This window comes from Zonotrichia leucophrys, chromosome 3, assembly GCF_028769735.1.
Source record: "Zonotrichia leucophrys gambelii isolate GWCS_2022_RI chromosome 3, RI_Zleu_2.0, whole genome shotgun sequence".
In the NCBI taxonomy this organism is placed as follows: Eukaryota; Metazoa; Chordata; class Aves; order Passeriformes; family Passerellidae; genus Zonotrichia; species Zonotrichia leucophrys.
In genome coordinates, this window is record NC_088172.1 from 67,244,252 (window position 1) to 67,262,996 (window position 18,745).

The window sequence follows — 18,745 nt, forward strand, 5'->3', positions numbered from 1 at the left end:
TGCTCAGTCAGGGTGAGAGAGCTTTCCCTGGACAGATAAGGACGCTGCCAGCTCCCCCCAGTTCTCAGCCCGTGGAGCTGCAGCCCAGTGTAAGTATTGCTGTAAGAACCCTTCTGCTTCTGTACTGGTGAGCAGACCAGGTGTCTTCAGGAACACTTTTCAGGTGGCACAGGTCTGATTTTGTCATAAGGACCAAGAAGCAGCCTGGAACTCGCTACATCTGCTTTTTAGCATTTGTATATTAGCCATCTTCAAATTGCCTCAGCCTAAGCCTCCCACTCATAACCCTTTTAGCTGTTGGGAGTTAGGAGCAGCTGGTGCTGTGAATGCTTAAAATAATCAATAATTCCTTTGGGGTGGATAGCTTCTTCCTCCAAACATATCAGCATGATTTACAGTGGAAAAACACCCCAAAGCAACACTTATTCTGGGTAATTTTTTTTAAGGTAGCTAATAAATAGTATTGTCTTCCTGCTGCTCCTGAGCAAGGCTGAGAGGCCAGACACAGGTGAAGCCCTTGTTTTTCTAACTCAACAACCTCAGCCCTGTGCATTGCTGAGTTTGCTCTTGGGTTCTAGCCCAACTCTCACTTCACTGATACAATAGGTACCTTTTTTTTTAATTTCAAAGCTAAGGGGGAGCATGCCCAGCTTTTTGCCCAGCTTTTATTTTCTTTTGCGATCTTCCTCACCAGCATGCTTGTGAGGCCCTGACAAGCAGTATTCCCTGAGCTGTTGTCAAACATCTCCATTATCTCACACCATTTCCAGCTGTGCCTAAGGGATCTCACACACAGCTGAGTGAGGGCATCAGTCTGGGGGCTGCTGTCCTGAGAGGACCAGTGGTGGTGTCTGTCTCGACCACAACTGTCCTTTTGGTTGGGGGGGCTCATTCCTTGGTTTTGTGGGTGTTTTTTTGTGAGATAAAGGCACATTCTGTTTTCCTTCTTAAGAAAAGCCGGTTTTGTGAAGAGAGGAAGAGATTTCTGAGAAGGTTTGGCTTTGGCACTTTGTGGAAGAGTAGTCACCATCATTTTGCAATGACCAGGTGTGGCAGTGTGTGAGCTCCTGGCTGGCACTGCTGCAAGGAAGGGAGCCCAAAGCAATGCCCAGTCACTACCAGAACCAAATGTTACTGCAGTTCATTGCCTTCAAGAAAGATGTGAATGTTTCTTTTCCCTTCCCAGGGAGGAAAACCTCCAGCAACAGTCTCTGGAAGTAGTGCTGGCAATTTGGTATTCACAGGTGCTCTTGCTTCTTCTGAGAGCATGGGGAAAATGCTGTGAGCCTCAGTGAATGAATGCCTGCAGCTGATGGGCCCTGCCTGGATCTCACCCTGCTGCAGCACCAAGCCAGCACATGGATGTGCTAAGAGTTAGGAGCCACTTCCAGAGAGAGAAGCTGGCGCCCAGTGACAACAGTAAGTTGAGGATATAGGATATTGATTATGGGATGACATCTTTTAGTCCTTTTAAATTTTATTTAAGGAGTGTTACAGGTTATGTTTAAATTACATTATTTTAGAGCAATGTTTTTTCCCCTTCTTTACAAAATAAAATGAGGTATTGAGAGTTCTAGAATGGCTTAAAGATTTCTTGGTTTGTTTTTATTTTTTATAAAATTAGAAATATAAAAAAAAACATGCAGTCTGTGTTTTGCAGTCAGCTGTCTTGAGTGTCCTTGTTTTGGTTGAGATAGAGTTATTTTCTTCTCAGTGCTGTGTTTTGATTCAGCATGAGAATAATGTTGATAACACACTTATTGGTTTTTGCTAAGTTGTGTTCATCCTAAGTCAAGGATTATTTTTGTGTCTTATGTTGTGCCAGTGAGGAGACACACAAAAGGAAAACTGGGAAGGAACATTGCTGGGAGCAGTGACCCAAACGGGCCAAAGGGATGTTTTCATACCCTAAAACATCATGCCCAGTATATAACTGGGGGAGTTACCTGGAAGGAGAGTGGATCTGGGTTTGGGGATGGAGTCTGGCATCAGTCAGCGCGTGTGAGCAATTGCATGGTGCATCACTTGATTGGTTTGGTTTGGTTTTGTTACCATTATTGCTATATTTTTTAAATAAAAAAAAAAAATTAGTTATTTAACTCTTCCTATATCAACCTACAAGTTCTGCTGTTGGTTGTCCTCCCCACTGCACTGGTGGGTGAGTGGCTGTTGTGGTGCTTAATTGCCAGCTGCAGGACAGTGACAATAGGCCATTCTTGTTGTGAGGGCTCACATTCTGGGTGGAAGTGCTAGGTGTGATAAAAACTCTAAGAATTACTTCTGCGCCAAAGAAGAATTACTTCTACCAAATTAGTTTTGCTTTTTGGATAAATGAACTCTTCAGAGATGGTCAACTGATGTTCAGCTCTCAGCATTCTGACTAACAGGAATGTAAAGCTTCCATTATTTTTCATGTTGCCATCACAGTTCTGAGTGCTGGTAGAAGCTGAATTTTGAACAAAAAGGAAAAAAAGGTTCCTAAGCAAACATAAAAATAAATTAGCACTGAAGCTGTTACCTTCTTATCAATTAGCAAAGGAGAGAGCAAATTATAGTAAATTCTGGTATTCCAAATCCACCAGCATGGTGCCAGCAGCCGGGCAGGTGCGTCACACAGTGAGGGGCTGGGGAATGAATCACAGCACTCACTTTGCCAGGGAGTTTTCAGAATAGCAAAACCCGAGTGGGAACAGCGCTAAGCGACCGAACTCCAAATGCTTTAGATTAAAACGAGCAGAGGCTGTTTAGGACTAGGACAGAAATAGGAGCAAAAAAAAGCAAAATTCTGCAGAAGAGGCTCTGGGTGCGTGAAGCACCTGAGAGCAATTGCAAACGCAAAAGGTAAGTCTCAGTAAGAACCCGTGGCTTTAATTTTCTCTCTGGTTTTTCTTTTGCGAGTAATTTCTACAATTCATGTTGTAATTACGGCTCTGTTCTCTGAAAGTGTTTTGCTTACTGCCTAGTATGTGAAGATCCTAGCAGAGATCCAGCCATCTTAATAGATGCTGATATAATACAGTCCTCCCTGTGTTTTTCTCCTGCAGCAACCACTGTTATAACTTCTCATGAAGTTCCTGAGTGAGCTAAACCTCCCTCCCCTTCTCACCCTCACCCCCAAAGTGCAAAGTTTCAAAGCAAACAGAAAAAGAGCCACCAGTTAAATAAACGTTCTGGTGAGGCTGTTGTGTGGGGCCAGGTGTCACTGGGATTTATTCTTTTACCACCATGTGAAGTGCTGAAGAGATCTTGAGAGTAAATTTAAAGCCCCTGACCAAGTGGTCTGTCTTAGACGTCCACGTGCCTCCCCCATATCAGTTTGCAATGCTTGAAATCTCTTCTTGGGACAGGCACAAGCACTCTGCACAACCACCATTCAACAGGAACGCTGACGCCCTGGTGTCAAGCCCTTGTTAGGAGGATATTTTGTACTCCTCACTCCATTCAACCATGGGGTCTATGGAAAATGGATATTTTTCAATTCACAATGGTCACTGACCTTCTTTAGCTTTGAGGAAAGTGTGTGTAGACTTCACTCAGGTCATTTTAGGGTAGAAATAATTTGGCTTGGCAATTGTATCTGAAGGATAATGCACGAGATGTCCTTAGCAAGCGATTCCTTTAAATTACAAGTACATGGAAAACATTAATCTATTTTTTTCCATCCCATGGCTTCTTATTCTTTTCCCAGTGAGGCTACAAAAAGATTCTGTCAAAATGGAAGATAGTCTGACCCAGATACTCTTAACAATCACCATGATATCTTAATTTAAACTGGCAATATTGCAGGGTGCAATTACTGTGAAACAGCAAATATTGAACTTGTATTGATGCTTACAATGCCTTTTGGGCTGGTTTTTGGTTCCTGGAATGTTGGGAAAGTTTACTGTGCAATATACCTTATCTGATATTCACACACCTATTGGTAACTTTGTTATGGGTCATACTGACAGTTTTACTGCTGGGATGTCTTCTTTTTTCTTTTTCTGGAGTTCTTATGGAATATGTGCTGCTATATTGCTTCTCTCAGGTGGCTGAGACAAAATCTTGCAATTTGTTGAATATGCAAGTTAGGTCCAAGAGTTTAATGAAATTTCTGAAAGATTAAACCAATGGCCTATTTGCTTAAGTGGTAATCAGAAATTTCTACCTCCACTGGCAAGATATTTTTAAAATGCTGAAAGCCAGAGGAACATACATTGAAAATGTGTAGCTGTCAAAACTATAGGCTGGGACAGAGAAGAAAGAGAAAAATGGGCTGTCTGGGGTAGTACTGAAGTGTCAGTGGAACCATGGATCACAAAAAGTTATCTGCTAAGCAATGCTTTCACAACTGGAGTGTATCATGTTAGAAATCCTAAACATACATTTCTTGCATTTGAAGAGTTGATTTTTTTAGGGAAATTGTTCAATGATTTTCCTTTTTTTTTAAATTTTTGATTAATCTGAAAAGAAATTTGAAGGCAATAGCTGCACCCTAACCTCTGGTGGATGAATTCAGAGGGAAAGCAGAACAAAAGGATCTCAGCGAGCTGGCTGTGGCCCCCCTGTGCCCCCAGTGGCTGATCCCCAGCTGTGGCAAAGCTCCTGCCTTGGCTCAGCCCACTGAGCTGCTTAACATGCCTGCCTCCCAAACCATCCCAGCCCGGGAGCTGCCAACCTTCCCTCATCGTTTGCTTGGCTGGAGCAGCCAGGGAGAGCCCCCACTGGGGCGGAGTCAAGGGATGCAAATGAGATGTTTTGCTATAAGCCTTGAGGGGAGTTAGGGCGGAGGGCTTAAACCATTGCTGGTTAGAGACAAATGAATAGAGATGAGGTGGTGTTTGTAGTCATGCAGGAGCCTGTTTTTGTTACCTCTTGGATGGGGTCACATGAGGAATGGGATTTCCTTGCAGCTGACACAGACAAATGTGTCTCCATTGACGGGTTTGGTTGTTTTCAGGGAAACAGCCAGTTGTGTGAGAGATCCTTGCCTGGGTACAGCTAAAGAGCAAAGGGGCTCAGCTTCGCGTGAGAAGCAAGCAGAATGGGTCACTAAGCCTTCTTTTTTTATTTTTTTCAAGAAAAAAAAGAAAACATTTACAAAGCATATCTGAAGGTCTTTGGCGTTTATATCTCATTCATAGACCTGTAATTTATCCTCAGTTAATATAACAACAAAAAAAATTACCTCTGTTTTGATTCTCTGAATGGTTTACCATCCCTCTTTGTGGCTGTTTTGTTCAAAAATAAAGGAGGGGAGGGGGGAAGTGAGCATATTGTAGGTACAAAGGGAGAAGATAAAAGCATCAGCCTGTTTCTGTACCTCCTATGTAATATTGCCATAGTAACGAGGAGCTGGCTGTGGCTGTTCATCACTGAAAGCTGAGGTAAAGCAGACACTCTTCTTATTCAAAGGAATATTAGTAAAATACAGTTTTTTAAGGTGCCAATAAAGAATTAGGGAAAAATTATCTGCCTTACATAGCACACTCTGAAAGCTAATAATAAAGTGCCTCTTTGAAAGAAGACAGGGCAATTAAGGCATTTAGCAAACATCTATAATGCTGTAAATCAGAGCCTTTTATCTTCCACACAAAGCCATGCTGAGGTGTGATGTGCAGTCACAGATGATATATTTTGACATGAAATGTGCATGAGATGAGCAGCTCTCCTCTCTTCTGCCTAATGCATTTCTGGCATGGCAGCTGACTGTGGCCATTGCCAAATATTTGTACTGCAGCATTGACTGGCCATGCTCTAATCCAGATTAAAGTGGGTAAAGTGATTTATGTATTTAGAACTGCATGATGTCTCCTAGATCCTGGTACTATTTTTTAACCATTAAGCCAGTTCAAGAGAGAATTATGTTCCAGGTGTGTGCATCAAAAATACCTCTATTTTTGAAATTCCAGAGAAAAGAGGAATAGTTCAATTGCTCTTGGGAAAAATTTCTGAATGATAAAAATGTGTGGTGATTTTGGTGCACAATTGTTAACATAACTTACTGTTACTACTGCAACTTCTCTGTGATTTACAACAAGAATTTGACATTTAAGTTGTTGCACTTTTGTGTCCAATATCAGCCTTTTTTCCCCTAAGTCTTCTGTATTTGATCAAATGACAGCTTTAGCAGGATGTTTTACCCTGCACACACTCTCAAAGGTCTTATTAAATTGCAAGTTGCAGGTTCTGGTTTTCTTTTCTGAAGGCTTTTTCAGTCTGAAGCACGTTTAAAATGAGGGCTTGAAGCATGGAGCAGAGATTTGCTAGCAGCCACGGCTGCCTTCTGGGATCAGGAGGTCAGAGGGGGCTGCAGGAACAGATTTTCCTACAGCACCAGTGTTCCCTGCCAGCCTCTCATGCCTCTGGTCAGGGTTACAACAAGGACAAGAGCTCGAGGCAACAGCTCTGGGCAAAGTGATCTGAGCTCAGATGCCTGGGAAAATGATACAGATTCAGGTCAGAGCCAGGCTGAAGGGATGGAAAGACTCAGCCAGGAGGAGCAATAGCTGGAGGCTGTCCCTGCAGGAGCTTGCAGAAGAGGAGACTGAGCTGAGCATGCTGGCAAATCCCTGTGAAATGCCAAGGAAATGGATGTCCCAGCTCTTGCCATGATGGACTCAGGTAGCAGGTGACAAACTGGCGCCACAGACAGAGCCACTTTATTCACTCAGCTCTGTGCTGGCAGGAGGAAGCTGGCATTCACTATTTCCCCTTTGGGAAAAGCACATGGGAATGTCACAGACAGCTGCACACCATGGCTGTGAGGCCATTCACACTGAAGTTAGGTATGAACTAGTTCATTTACCCCCCTTATTATATGCTCATACAGCCTTTTTAAAAGTGATTTCAGCATCACTTACTGCTCAGGCTTTGCTCTTCCTTGTGCAGCCTGGTTGCATTTCTAGAAGTTTGTTTTGCTGTGCTGTGATGGGTTTTGTGACAGCTCCCTGCAGTGGCCACCAGAAAATGCCAGAACCTGCCTAATTGTGCAGCCTGCTGGGCTGCACATTGACATGTTCTGGTTGATGTTGCCTGGTAAAAGGCTGGCAAACCTGAGCTTTCACCTTCTGAGCATACTAATGGGGTCTTTCTTGTGTTTCGTCTGCCAGGGAGCCTGTGTGTGGGAAGGGAGCAAAGAGAGATCATGTAACTTGGTCTCTTTCCACAGTTTGCCTGAATGGTGTTTTTATTGCTTGGCCATGGGTAGTAAACACGTTTTTGTTTTCTGTGAAACTCTGTCCTATCTGACTTGTGGAGTTCCACTTCCAAAAACAGTTCTTAGGGTTTCAAGGGCAGCTTTGTGTGTGTGAGAAACTGTGTTCATGAAGGAGGTAGGAAACAAGAATTTGGAAGACGGAAAATTTCTTTGTGGATTACTGTTTCTTGACAGACTACTGTAGTTAAAATAAAAAGCTGATAGTTTTAGGAATAAATAAAGTGCAGGATTCTTCTTTACCTGGTTCATGTTCTTGTCTTAGGGAAGAATTATTGCATCGTGAGCATCCTCTTTGCCTTGTCTAGTAAGCTCAGAAGAAAAGTTTGAATTCTCCCTCGGTGTCATCAACAGCCTGGTTGTGTTTATGTTGCTCTCCTGGAAGGTGAGGGGCTGTGGGTGTGAACTCCTTCATGCAGAGGGTGTGAGGGCAGTGACCACCAGTAGCATGCTACACAAAGTTTGCCATTTGGTAGGAGAATTTTCACCCTCAGAGAGATGGCAGTGAAATGTTTCTGCTTGTAAAAGAACCCAGTTCTTATAGATAGTGACAAATTAATAGCTAATTCACTACAAAAATGTTGAATGCAACATCTGAGTGCAGATTTAAGAAACATTTTTCTTGGGTACTTCTCTGTTACTTTAGGGGTTTTAAAATTATTTCCTCCCCACCTCTGCAGCCAGGGTATGAAAAAAGTCAGTGCTCCTGTGAGAGGGCAGAGCTTCAGCCCTTAAGCCCCAGGCTCTGCTGGATTTTGGTGTCTGGCTTGGACTGGTGAATGCTGTTCTGTGAGCTGAATACCTCAGCAGGATGGGGCAGTGCCAAGTGATGCCTCACTGCAGCTACATCCCTCCTCTGGCTGCTGTGGCTTCAGGCCCTTGTCTTAGTTCCTATGTGTTGTGATGGGGGTGCTTCTCCACAACAAAAACCTTTTTGTGTGGGAGGAAAAGATAAAGGGCTGAGGTTGGGACTATAATGTGTGCTCTCTGTGGGCCTTTTTAAAAATTCTTTAGCTAAAGTAGACAATGCATAATCTAACTGAAGGATGAAGCAATGTTGACACAAGAGGTGTGGGTTCAACAACATAGTGTCTCATGTACAGCCAGCAATTAATCCAACAAGTGTATGGCTGGCTGAGACCATTAGCAGACAGGCAGATTTGGACTTGGGTTTATTAGTACATGTGCAGTGACTTCTCAGCAGTTGTGTTCACTTGGAGTGAGATTTGGGTCACACATAAAGGAACACAGGTATGCCAACATGGACCCTTGTGGGTCCCTTCCAACTCAGCATATTCTGTGATATGTCTTCTATATGACATTCTTCTGCTAAATACTTTTTCTGCTTTTCTTTGTGTATATGCTGCACACTGTAACTCACTCTTGTGTGAGGCCAATCTTGTATAACTCATGTCCTTTCCTTTTCTTTTCTTTCAGCAACCACCTGCTGATTTATTCCTCGCCTTTCTCAAGGCTGAATTACCCCTGACAGGTGCTGCAGGACGGATGGAAACTCGTGGTACAAGATATACTGCATACAAAGCCTTAAGCTGTGCAAGTGGAGAGTTGCATGAACTTAAATGGAGTCTTAAGTGTCTTGAATCAAAAAGTTTTCCCATGGTAGTTTAATTACTTCTTTGTTTCTTCCTACACTTTTGCTGTGCTACCTTCAAGCCCATTTGAGGTTGGATCAGAAATACACTTCAGACCTGTGCTGGCAGGGAAGAGGTGAACAGCCACTGACCCACAACAATGCCTCTTGACCTTGGCTCATCTATCTTTATTTATCTGTCTGTTCTGTGTGTTCACTGTAGCCAGAGCTGTGAGCTCAGCTCCAGAGAGCTCACTGAATTCTCTCAGAGTGGTGCTTCTCTCTGTGGAAAAAGGCAAATGGGATGTCACCAGGGAGATGCTGTTAGATGGAGAGGGGGAGGGGGAGATGGAAAAATAAGGTTGACGCGAAGAGGAGTAGACAGGAGCTTAGGGACATGGCACAACAACAAAATACCTCAGTCTGTGGCATGGTTCCATTTCTCTCTTATAAATCTTGCAGTGCAGACACAATTCTCAGTAGCATCATCTTGCCTCTAGATAACAGGAGCACCTGCACCATCTGTCAGCCTGGTCCTGTCTGAGGCAGGAGGTCCCTGTGCTGTTTGCTGGTACCTCGGCTGTACATTCATCTCAAACCACTGCACAATCAGTGCTTTTCCCCTGCTGCTTTTGACAGAACTGGAAAGGTTTGATTCACTTCTCTGCTCAGGATCTCTCAAAGGTTGGATTTGAAAATGAGAGGAGAACTGGCATGGGTGGAATTACTGCTGCTGAATTAAAGTTTCTCTCTTTAGCCCTCTCACTTACAAAACACTGTCAGTGCCATAAGGCAGCATTGCTGTGGCTCTTTGCCCCAGGCTGTGCTGCTGCCTCAGACTCGCAGGGTGAGGGCTGTGAGGTGATGCCAAGGGCTGCCTTCCACCCTTCTCCACACTGTGAGTGCCTGCAGGCCTTTCTGCAGGGTGGGAGCCACCAGGACTATTCATGCTTCCTCCTGTCCTTGGTAGCAAAGGATTACCTGCAATGAAAGTGGGATTCTTCCCACTGCAAGCAATGTGGCTCCTGAGTAGTGCTTTGCTGTTTAACCAGAGAGATGGATTTTGCAAATAAGCTGGAGGAGGAAGTAGTGGCACTTTATGCTTATGTTTTTGTGATTTGTTTTTTGTTGTTTTCCTTTAACAAAACCAAGCTTCTTTTTATATGTCAGTCATTTTTATTGTACTGTCATTTTGTTTGTTGTCACATCTGTCTCATTTTGCTGCTTATTAGACACACATTAGATATTCAAAATCAATCACTGGCATTCTTGAGATTTCATAGCAACAAATTGTACTACAGAGAGAGAAAGAGGGAGCAGCAATGTTGTGCAGGAATAATGTCAGTAATGCCAGGTATTTCTGTGAGATGGCAACTATTTTCTTTGTAGTTGTCATTCTCCCGCAAACAAGGAAGGCGTGCTCAGACTTCATCTCAAACAGCACTTGGTAGGGGTGAGTGAATGTTTGTGTTAACTGTTCTATGTTGCCTCTTGACCTCTGGGGAGGGAGATTGTCCCACCTCAGAAGCCTTGCTAAAAGCTTCTATGATTTGGACTGAGAGGATGCTTTCTGTGTGGTCTGTTTCTTAGACTGGCACTTAGAAATTTGGTGAGCCCAGAAAGGGATCAGGCTTAGTCAGGACTGGATGATGAGCAATTAATAGTTAGAATAAACAAACAAACAAAACAAAACAAAAACCCAAACAATATGCCACAGATAGAATATTCTAAATAACACAAGATTTTTCTGTATCTGGTATATCAATACTTTAGTTCCTCAAGCCAGCTCTGAGGTCACAGATCAGTGAAGGACAAAGAGATGATCTGTTTTATGCTCCTGCTTGCCTGGAATACTTGTTATTTCCTAAAGCTTAGAGAGGGTCTTTTCTCAGGTAGTACAGCTCCTCTAGAGTAGTCTAATTTTAGTCAGACATAAATGAAATATCTTTAAAGACTTTGTGGGTTTTTTTTGTTTGGGTTTTTTTTGGTCCATACTGATAAGAATTGCTTTGATTCTTTGATGTCCTAATAAAATCCTGTGTGTTTTTAAACGTGTGACAGACACTCAGCCAATTGACATAGTTTACTTGTTTTTATCAAACCTTTGAGCAAGTCCTGCATACCTGTGAGTCACCAGAGCTGTTGTTCTGCCCCAGGCCATCCCTCCAGGCCTCCAGCTGTTGTCCATGACCTGCAGCTCATGAGTTACAGCTGCCTACCTGGTATGGATGTCCCTGACACACTAATTGAAACACACATGGAACAAGAAACCTTGCATTTCAGCAGGATTTATAGGTTGTTTATGGCATCTTTGTGGTTTGCTGGTGCATGGGTTTTGGCCATCCAATTCTGTTCTGTGCAGCAGAAGACTGTGTCTGCTGAGTGTCAACTTGTCAGTAAGGATGCACAGCTTCCACTCCAGTTTACTGGAGATGTCTGAGAATGAGATGTTCTTGATATTTAGGTATGTGTAGTGTGGATAAGTGGGTTATGGCCAGCTGTATTCTAACTTCATCCATGGTTTGAATTATAGTTGGCAAAGACAACTCAAAGGTATCCATTGTCACGATTGCACAGCTTCTCCTTTGGCACCAATTTATCTTAGTACAGAATAACCACAGAAGGTGACTGGCAAAGATGGCAAACAGAGAGGATAAATGTCAAATCAGCATTCAGTGAGGAAGATGAAGAAGGTGTGATGAATCAAACCCTAATGGATCAGGTAATGCCACTATGGAAGGCTACCTGGTAACAGCAGTGAATTTCAGGACTTCTGATCAAGTAACCAGGAAATCATTCAGTTGCCCAAGGGCTGATACTCCCTTTTTAGTCCTCAGGTGCCAAGGCAACTTCTATATTGGTGGAACACCTTGGTTTAACTGGCAAGAGAATGGAATCTGGCATCAGTTGTGGTTACTCTACCAGCATCTTTAATTACTGTATTTTTATTCTTTGTTTATGTCTGTGTGGGCAAGAGCCAAAATTGATTATATAGCCTAAAATGCTGAAGGCAATCTTCAAGTAACCTCCCATGTACTAAAGGAAATGAGATTTTAGATGTGATGTTTTGCTGTTACTGTGCTGCAGTGCCCATTGTTTTCATCAGCTAGCAGGGGAGAGTCTGCAGAGCAAGGCTGGAAAGGAGTTCCTTGGTCATTTTCAATATAGAGTATTCCCTTGTGCATCACATGAGAGTCCACCCTGGTTAACCTAGATATTAGAGGGGTGGTATGGGTGGTATTCAACAGTATTTATTTGCATGATGGCATACGAAAATACATGCCATGTCAGAAGACTCTTTTCAAAAAAGCTTTTGTAGTGACTGTTGTGAGATTCTCTCAATATTTTCTTACAGCTCTAGTGTTTACTGTATCAGGGTTCAGTTTGATATAGTTATCATGCCTTGCTGACAACTGAAAGAGATTTGTTTTAACTTCAGGAACCACGGTGTCCCTCGCAGGACAGTGCATGCAGCAGTGGACAGCTGTAGCTCTGCAGTGCCAGAGACTCTGCTTGTGCACAGCTGAAAGGACACCTTGTATTCCAACCTGTTAGCAGGGCCTGTCGGGATAGACAAGGGGTAATGGCTGCAAACTGAAGGAGGGTCAATTTAGGTTAGGTATAGAAGGAATTTCTTTTACAAAGAGGATGGCGAAACACTGGAACATGCTGCCCAGAGAAATGGTGGATGTCCCATCCCTGGGCACACTCCAGGTCAGGCTGGACAGAGCTCTGAGCAATCTGGGCTGGTTGAAGGATGTTCCTCCTCGCAGTGGGGTTGGATGAAGGAACCTTTAAAGGTCCTGCCCAACCCTGACGAGTCTATGATTCCACAATCCCGTCGCTAGTTTGAATGCACTTTTCTTTCAGCAAGCCGGCTCCTGTGGCTTTTCTTTTCCTCCTTTCCCCGTGTTTCTGAATATATCTCGCTGCCTGGCACATTCTGCAGGCGAAACCTTTTCTCTGCGCCGTAAAACAGCGGCTGATCCCGGCTCCAGGAGGCTCCTGCAGCGCATGGAAACACGAGCATCTCCCAAAGGCGCTCCCTGCACGGACTGCGCTGCCCAGGGACACTCGGGTCAACGGTGCCACCTGCCGGGGCTCTGCTGGCGCTGCCAGCCGCCTCCTGCAGCTGGAAAATGCTCCTCCTGCAGCTGGGAATGCTCCCTTCTGCAGCTGGGAATGCCGCCTCCTGCAGCTGGAAAATGCTCCTCCTGCAGCTGGGAGTGCACCCTTCTGCGGAGGACGAACGGAGTGTGCCGTGCCGGCAGCCGAGCAGCACAAGCCTCCCACCAAGGCTGTTTTAAGACGAGCTTAGAGAAAAGAGGCTTCCAGAAACTGGGGAAGGAAAAGGATTCTTGGACTAAATCTGCTGTTGCCTTCTCCTTTCCCCCGGAAAGAAGCCACCATTGCTGTGGACATTTGTCTCAAGCAGATACAACTGGCCTGTGCTTTACAATAATTGTATTCTGTACGAGGTGGTTTTGCTCATATTCATTCCTCTGTGCCCTCAATGTCTCAATGTCCAATTTAGCCAACCCATACTTGCATCAAGTAGAAGTGTTAGTATCTTCGTGCTCCTAAGAGGTCTGTAGCACTCTGAGGAAAGTTAAGCATCCTCTTCTTTGTTGCATTAATTAATTTCCTTTATCTATATAATGCAGGTAAATTTCTTAGGTGTATATCAAAGACTAGACTGTCTTAACACAAGTAGGTGAAATGGCATTTCAAAGGACTTATTATTTAAATAGTTTCAACTTGCTAAACAGTTTGAGTTCCTTCAGCTTTTCCTTTTATTTTCCATCTATCCACGATGGATATATATGTGTCTGTGTGTGTATAAGGTGAAAAATACACTTTTTTAACAAAAAGAAATCTGGCAAGTGTAAATTAGTTAGTGAGATTTCTCCTTTCTCCCATCCCCTCAAGTGCCAGCTTAAAATATAAAAGGCTCTCTACAGGCACAGAAATGCTATTTATACTCCCAGTAGTTGCTGAATAGGGAAGTTGAAAAGCAGATAAATCAGATCTCAATGTCTGATTTTAGCATGAAACAAAATCTTGAACAGCAAAAGAAGAAAAAGGTGTGAAGTTGAGGAGCAGGAGAATGTTGGGAAGAAGGGGTAGCCAATATTTATTCATTATGAAATTCTTTGAATTACAAGAAGAATTTTTTTTCAGGAAGATTTTGTGTTTTCTCTGAGAGCTTCCTTGGTGCAGGAAAGGATTTTCTTTCCCTGGTTCAGCTAAAATAGACCACTTTGTACTGTGGGCTATTATTAAGGTGCAACTTCAGCATGGATGCATAATTGCTATTATAATGCATTAATTGTTTCAAGAATTCATTCATTATAATAGTAACTCACAGGTTTAAAAGAGGAAAATAATGACTGTACAAAAATCATGGTAAAAGCAAAATAAATAAGGTGTAAGGAAGACTATTTGCAGTATAACTACAAAAGTAACTATTTTTTTCCAATGATAGGTGCAAAGAAACCTGAGATATTAAAATCACTTTTTTAGTTATACAATCATTAAAAAAAAAAAAACCACCCTAGTAATAAGTGTGATTTGTTCTGTTTTCTTGCTTTACTTTGGATCAGGAAGAAATTCTGAAATAAAAAATATAACTAAAATAACATCTTTTAGTAACAGACAGAATTAAATTGCTGTCCCCAGAAACTGCAGACAACCCAGCCAATCTCCAGTTTTTATAGCTTGCAATTCACCAAATGCCAGTTGTGGAAATCTCCTTCCTGTCTGTCACTCAGGTTGCTAACAGTGACATCCCTTTATGGACTTGTACCCTTTGCACTTGCTATACTTTTTTTCTTTTTTTTCTCCTCAGAAGAGGAGAAAGCTTCCAAAACCTTCATGGCTGAAGCATGCCATATTTTCAGGAAGGAATAATTCTGCCTGGAGTGAAATAACACATTTGTTTTGGTGACTTGCCAATCCCCAAAATCCCTGTGGGTATCAATATCTGAATGTTAGGGGATTTTGTAGAGGTTTCTAGGTTTGGTCTGTCAGCTTGGCTGTACAACAGCTTTGCTACATGGTTAGAATTCTCCTTATTTGAATCAAAGCTTTTGCTCCTGATGGTGTTATTTTGTTTAGCTATGGATTTCCACATGCTGTCTTGGTCTGTTACTGCCCAGCCTGCGATGCTGTTTTTACACAATGTTGCTAAGCTGGCTCTCTGACAGGAATACAGTCAGAGCTGTGGGCTGAATTCTGTTCCTTCCCTGCTAACCAGTCTGCAGAAAGAAAGAAAGAAAGAGTTCTCATCCTCTCCTCTCTCTCGTGTGCTCTGGCTTCTGTCAGCCCCAGGATTTTGTGAGGAAGTGCCCTGTTGCTCCTTAGCAAAGCTTTCCCTGGGGTACCCTCACTTTTTATTTATTCCTCCAGCAGGATCAGTGAAGGCATGAATGTGTCGGTCTCTGGAACAGATGCCACAAATCAGTCTAGCACTTCTTTCTAATTTTAATGGAGATGAGCTACTTGTTGTAATTTCTTGAATCTCTCATTTAGGATGTAGAGAGACCATAAATCTTAAAGCAACAAACATTCCCAAATCCCACACTTTGAAGTGAATGGGAGCTCCTGGCTCATCAGCACTTTTCGGAAACAAGCTGCTTAACTAGGTGTCCGAAGCCATTACAGTCTTTTCTTTTTTTCTTTCTGAAAACTTTGGTCTCAATATTTGAGGGAATATACAACAAAAAGTTTGCACAGTGTGAGCAGTGATTCCCTAAAGAGCCTCAGACAAAGCTGTTGGATACTGTAGCATCCAAACTCAGCACTCCTGAGTGCCAAGCCAAGAGTTTGCCTTGAAGATTACATTTATTATTAAGTTTTGTTTGGTGTGAGGGATTTGGGAGTTTTTGCTTTCAATGTTGTTATTAAAAAACCCAGAACAAACCCAAGAAAACCTAACCCAAATATCAGGCTTCTTGCGATTTCTTTTTTTAATTGGTTGGGTTATTGTTTGTTTGTTTGGGTTTCTTTAAGTTTATTCTATCAGTACTTTACATCTTCTCTTTTGAAAACTTACTATTCCTTGACTGTGGTGTGGAAGAGTCTAAACAACTGCTATAAATATCTGCTAAAATGTTTCTCTGCAGAGTATAACATAGCTAAATGTATGCAACATGTTATTATGTTCTTATTCTTGCTTTCTCATTTTTGCCTTGAGTTGAAAATTCAGTTTAACTCCATAGTCTCTATAGATGAATGAGTTCATCAAGCTGTCTGCTGTTACTTGAATTGGAGACTATTTTTAAATAACAAGTACATTTTTTCCATAAACTATGTAGGCAACATAATGAAACACAGATTAAAAACCAGATCAATTTCTGAAAAATGCTTGCAAGTGGGTTAGGAAAGGAGGGGAACAAACACGAAAGTAGTATTGCTTATCATCTATTAATGGGTCATATCTTGGCAAAAGTGTTTAGATTTCACCTCAGGGTAAGCTCTTCAGCCTGTTGGCTGACTTTTGAGGGCTGACTCATCCTGGCAGCAGCCTTCAGCAGCCTGGCCTGTTGCAGCAGCCCATGTGGTATGGGACTCATGTTTAAATGGCACAGAACACTTCCTGTGACAGCACTTTGTGGTGATCTCAATGATCTCATTGTGGGCAAGTGCTCCTGTTTTGTGTTGGGGGTTATTCTGTCTGAATAATCTTGTATTATTATCTGTGTGGTCACAGTAGCACAGGATTTTGGGGGGCTCACATGTGCCCAGGCACTGCAAAGAAGGTAAGAGCTGAACTACACTGGTGGAGGAGGTGAGGGGTGTTTGCTGGACTGGAAGTGTGGTGCTCTGCTGGGTGTGTAACCCAGCAGCATTATTTGTGTGTTGGGCCTTTGGCAGGCTGCAGCAGGGTCATCAGCAGTCTGAGTTCCCCCTTTGTAGCCACACAGTCCACACCTTTATAAAGTGGATGCTGGAGCAGCCTGTTCCTGAAGGACTGTGCCAGGGCCCCATGCTGCAGCAGGTCATGAAGAACTGCAACTCTTCTCATGAAGAGAACTTCATGAGAAGGGTTCACTTTGGAGGAGCTCATGGAGGACTGGCTCCTGAGGAGGGGATCCATGCTGGAGCAGGGAAGTGTGAGGAGCTCTCCCACTAAGGAGGAAGAATTAGAAGAAGCAACAAGTGATGAGCTGACCACAGCCCCCCTTCCCCAGCCAGGAGTAAAGTTAAGCCCAGGAAGAAAAGGTGGATGGGGAAAACGTGTTCTTATGATTTGGTTCTATTTGCCATTATCCTACTTTGATCTGATTGGTAAGAAAAATAAACTAATTTCCCCAAATCAAGTCTGTTTTTCTATGATAGTGGGAGAATTGAAAAATCAAAGGAAAGGCAGTCAATATAGAGCAAGATAGACAAAATTCATCACCTCTCACTGGCAGCCTTACAGAGGTCAGCAAAACATGGTTAGCATCTGTGGGAGGTAGTAAGACAATTAAATAGATTTAGGATTTGGTTTTCTCTTTGAATGTTAAATTGAAATGTGTATGTTTGTCACAGAAAAAAAAAATTACATTTGTCGGTTTCACTTATCCGTTATTCCTACATAGGAAAAATATACTTCCATGATGCAGGTGAAATCAAGATTGTTGTTGTAAACCTAAATAGCCCAGATCAAATAAGCGAAGTTGTGTCTTGGGGTTTTCTCTCTCCCTTCTCTCGTCAGTACTGCTTCTAGACCCTTTAAGATTCTTCTTCTGGGATGCTAAACTTTTTCTCCATTGGTGAAAAAAGTGTGGGTTTTTGTCAGGGCAGTCAGCAAACTTACATTGTCTTAAGGTGCTGTGAAGAGAATTTGCCAAGGTTAGTTTCCTTGCTGACCTCATCACGTTGACCTCAGGGTAAATTTCATCTTTCCAAAAGGAATGGTTTGTTATTATCTTGGGGTGAGCCATTCTGTGGTTAACACTGAGAGAGTTCTGAGCTACAAACCAGTCCTGAGTGGGCTGATAGAGAGAGGAAGATGAGGGTGAAGATGGCTTGCTTAGGTGTCAAAACTGGTGAGAGGCAGCAGGGCAGAGGACTCAGGTTGTGGCTAGTGATGGTAGGATACACACAGTGTCCCAGAGGAACTGTCACAAATTTCCACAACCGTGGAATTGTTGCAACCACTCTGATATTTGGTACCCTGACAGAAGAGATCAAAATTAACTTGTGTTTCCACAGAAACACTATCATTTCAGTTTTGATAGGGTTCAAATCACTTCAGTTTTGCAGGGTTGGCCATCACCTACAGATCATGTGTGTTTTCTAATAGTTCAAGTATCTTGGACCCCTCCCAAAAGGCATTCAGTGGATTCTGTTACTCCCATGTGATCTTTAACAGCTGCCACGGGTCAGAATTTGAACTGAGCCTGTCAAGGTTGATGTGAATGTTAGGTAAGCCACTGGAAGAAAGCTGGCTTGATTTTACATGTGTGGGAAGCTCCTGGGCAGAGGGTCATAAATGCTCTGCTGGTTTCAAAGATAGTGCTTGAACCAGGAACACAAAAGGGCTTTGGAGCATTGTCTGAACAGCACCCAGAGGGCTGCAGGACATTTGCCCAAGGGCTGCAGGCACATGTGCCCTTCACATCTCACAGCCTACACTACAGAATGTGACCAGCAGTGCATTTATTTGTATAGGAGAATAGAATATAAGTAAATAAAGGTAGTATAGAAAGTAATCTTACCACCTAAGGAGTTGCAGCTGGGTTAGTTATCAAAGATTAGGAGCAGGCTGACTTTAACAGGCCATAGCTGCAGCCAATAAGAAGAAGAGTGCTATAAGAGTGGGTTGGTTGGGGGAACTGGAGTCAGTTGGCTGCTGTGATGACAAGGAAGAGTCAGTGCCTGGAGGAGCTGCCTGTGAGAAACATCAAGGAGGTGTGAAACTCTAGCAATATGGAACCCTTGCAATGTAATGACAATAGAACTCTTGCACT

General features: G+C 42.9%; 1 long non-coding RNA gene across 1 annotated transcript; it reads left to right on the top strand.

The window, feature by feature from the left end:
* Nucleotides 1-1,173: 1,173 nt before the first annotated feature.
* On the top strand, nucleotides 1,174-10,718 carry LOC135444939 (uncharacterized). The gene is made up of 3 exons (XR_010439364.1): nucleotides 1,174-1,419; nucleotides 7,461-7,580; nucleotides 8,633-10,718. It is a non-coding gene; the product is annotated as an uncharacterized LOC135444939 (long non-coding RNA).
* The last annotated feature ends 8,027 nt before the right edge of the window (nucleotides 10,719-18,745 follow it).